Below are 3,422 nucleotides of genomic sequence, written 5' to 3'. Positions count from 1 at the left end.
GTCTTGAATTATGTTATAGCGTGCCAGGAGTTCTGCGGCATACTGACCATTAGACTGTTTCGGTTTCTTCGTTTCTCTGAACATCATGAATATATCCTCCTCTAGGGTCCACCGTCCTCCTCCGAATGCCTTCTTTAATCTTTCTTTGATGACCTTCCAGGAGGTCTCTTCATCTGCCTGAATCTGATTAAGGACTTTACACGGCAGACTAACGCTGCTTTCAGTACTTTTGCATCCTCGTTGTCCAATAGATCCTCTGACATCTTCGCTTCTATTCGCCCCATCAGGCGATCGCCCCTTTTTAAAAATTGATTTAATTCCCTGGTCTCTCCGGTGAATTTTTCTAGGTCCGATACCGCCTTTCTCAGGTCCTGGGCAGTAGCCGTACGGACCTTGATCCATTCTAGCGTCGTGGCATGAAATTGCGCTAAAGAGACTTCTGGTAATGGTTGAATCACCTGCGGAGGTGGGTTGGTAGCTGCTAAAGCTTGGTTGACTGCAGCTTGAGTTTGGTTGACTGCAGCTTGAGATTGGTTGTTTTGGTTCATATTCTCTAGGTTCAGAATTGATTTTCTCACTAATCCGTTACTCTTCATAATTCAAAAAGAACAATGAAAAAAAATTTTCTTTTTGATTGAAAATTAATCCGGTATATAAAGTTCCCGGGTTTCGGCACCAGTTAAGTATCGGCGAAAGCCAAATGTCAAAAAAGAAAAGAAGGATTAAGATGTAACACGTGTGAACTGCTGTAACATACTAACTTTATAGGGTTCGGTACATCTCTTTATATACATGCGATTAGCTGACATCGAAGTAACAGCTGACTACGGCTATCTTAAGTACTTTTAATTTAAATAATTAACCATCTCACATTGTAAGTAGTAATGGAAATGACTGGTATTAGAGGAGATAGTGCCAATGGAAAAGGAGTCAGTGCCAATGGAAAAGGAGTCAGAGATTACCCTCCAACGCCGCGAGCAAGTCCGGTCCACGTCATGGTGTAGGCTCCAGGAGTGAAGTTGATGACACAAGTAGAATCTAAGCATAGGTATAGTGTGTATCGAAACGGAGTGCGTCACTAGAAGAAATCCAAGTACGAATTCCTTCTAGAGGAGTCAGAGAAGAATCCCTGGATTATCCCATACATAGCAGCACTGGACTAGGTTAATCCGCTTAAAGGTCATGGTGAATATTAAAGTGGGAGGTGCCTGGGCAACTAACCCTCGAGGAGGCTGCATCATGTTATACCCATTAGGTACTGACCTATGTCCACTATAGGATGTATGGGACCTTCGCCTTCTTGTTGACAGGTAGAGGATTTGGAAGGCTTCAAGACTAGACAGTATAGATGCTGCATTCCCAAGAACAGTTCCCGTTATATTGAGGAGTTATTGGATACAATCAATGAGTGATTGGATAAGGGACACTTTCCAAGCTAGTGGATCATTGCAGACTTGGGACTGCTATACAAGGGAGGTGGCAAGGATAAGGAAGCGTGATTACAAGTGAAGGCGGCTATTAGAGTTAGAAGTGCCCAGGCAACCACCTTGGAGGAGCCTGCCAAGATGAATATAGATTATACATACCCTAGGAATGATCCGTCCCAGGATAGCGCAGATGATGGAATGGTTAGACGCACCACGTTATACCCACCAGTTACTGACCTATGTCCACCATGGGATATGTGTGACCTTCGTCTTGCCGTGGACAGACAAAGGATCGGAAGGGTTCCAGGACTAGATGGCATAGATGCTGCAATCCTCAAGAACAGTGCCCCTTATATCGAGGAAGAGTTGTTGGATATATTCAACGAGTGTTTGGATAAGGGGTACTTTGCAAACAAGTGGAGGATTGCAGACTTGAGACTGCTCTACAAGGGAGGTGATAAGGATAAAGAAACGCCTAAATCCTATCGACCAATATGCCTCTTCCCAGTAGCTAGTAAGGTCCTGGAGCACATGATCGTCCACAGCCTTAGACCAATCCTAAGTGCTGCAAGTCATCCACGGCAGTTCGGCTTGACCCGTGGCAGGGGAACTACGCTGCTGAGTGTGCGTAGGGACGTGGAGAAGAGGGCGGAGAAATATGTCTTATTGATCATGTTTGACATCTCTTCTGCCTTCGACAGCCGGCAGCAAGAGCTCGACACCCCCAGTAATCTATACTCCCTCGTAGGTAGTTACCTCAATAACAGGAGTGTCAGGATCAGGGGTAACTACTACGAGGTCGAGAGAAAAATGAAGACGACCAATCAATGAGTTGCTGGGGGAACTAGAAGACAAAGGGTTCCTTACCACGGCCTACGTCGAAAACCTTGCAGTCATCGTGGCCAAGAATAGCAGGTCCAGACTAATAAAAGAGTGGTGCGTGAAGAGGAAGTTGAGTATGGCAACAGCCAAGACTCAGGCCATACTCATAAGAAGCTCCACCGACAGGGCTCATCCTATCACCCTGGATATCCAAGGAGAGAGGTTAGACCGGGTGAGGAGGTGACATATCTTGGAGTGAGGATAGGAAGAAGATTCGATGCCACTTCTCACCTGGTGTATCTTAAGTACAGGGTGACACTGTCACTCAATGGATTAAGTAGGATAGAGGGTGCATTTTGAGGCCTCAGGTACCCTGTAACGATGACCATATATAAAGGTGTGATCTTGGGTATTCTGAGGTACGCATCCCCTGCGTGGAGCCGAAACCTCACGCAGACACAGAAGAGAAGTCTGGCCACCATACAGAGATTGGCTTTGCTGAGGGTCACGAAGACTTACAGAACGGTGTCACATGAGGCGGTGCAGGTGCTGGCCAGAGCGATGCCACTGGACCTCATACTCAGGGAGGATGTCGTTAAATTGAAGTAAATAGGCAGGGACTAGAAGCGCTACCGGAGGAGCTCCGAGAGAGGATCGGCGAGACTCCAAACTTATGGAAGAAAATGTTGCTGGAGGACTCAATACAGGAGTGGAATGGACGGTGGGTAGCAAGCCAGAAGGGCGCTACTTTGAGAAAATTCTTCTCTAGCGTCCTTTCTAGATTGAAGGCTAAATGGGTCCTCCCAGACTATTGGGTCTCACAGATCCAAACAGGACACAGGGGATCTCGGGGAAAGCTGCAGAGCTTTGGAAAGAACATCGACGCCCGGTGTCCCACGTGCGGAGTTTCTGAAACAGCAGAACACGTAATAGTAGATTGTTCCGCCATGGAAGGACACCGAGCTAGGCTGTCGAGAAAGATCGGGATTTTCGCCCTCGCCGAGTCGAACTTTCCCTGTTTGATTGAAGAAGAGAATTATCCCTTCTTCAGGGAGTTCATTTACGGGTGGAAGGAGGTGGTGGGCCCAACTCACTTCACAATAGGAAGGACTTGACAGCCCAACATCGGTGAGCCACCAGAAGAGGAGAAAGCTGGCCCAGACAGAGACTAGG

Source organism: Halyomorpha halys, unplaced genomic scaffold, assembly GCF_000696795.3.
Source record: "Halyomorpha halys isolate HHAL.00 unplaced genomic scaffold, Hhal_1.1 Scaffold654.1, whole genome shotgun sequence".
Lineage (NCBI taxonomy): Eukaryota > Metazoa > Arthropoda > Insecta > Hemiptera > Pentatomidae > Halyomorpha > Halyomorpha halys.
This window is presented reverse-complemented; position numbering follows the sequence as displayed.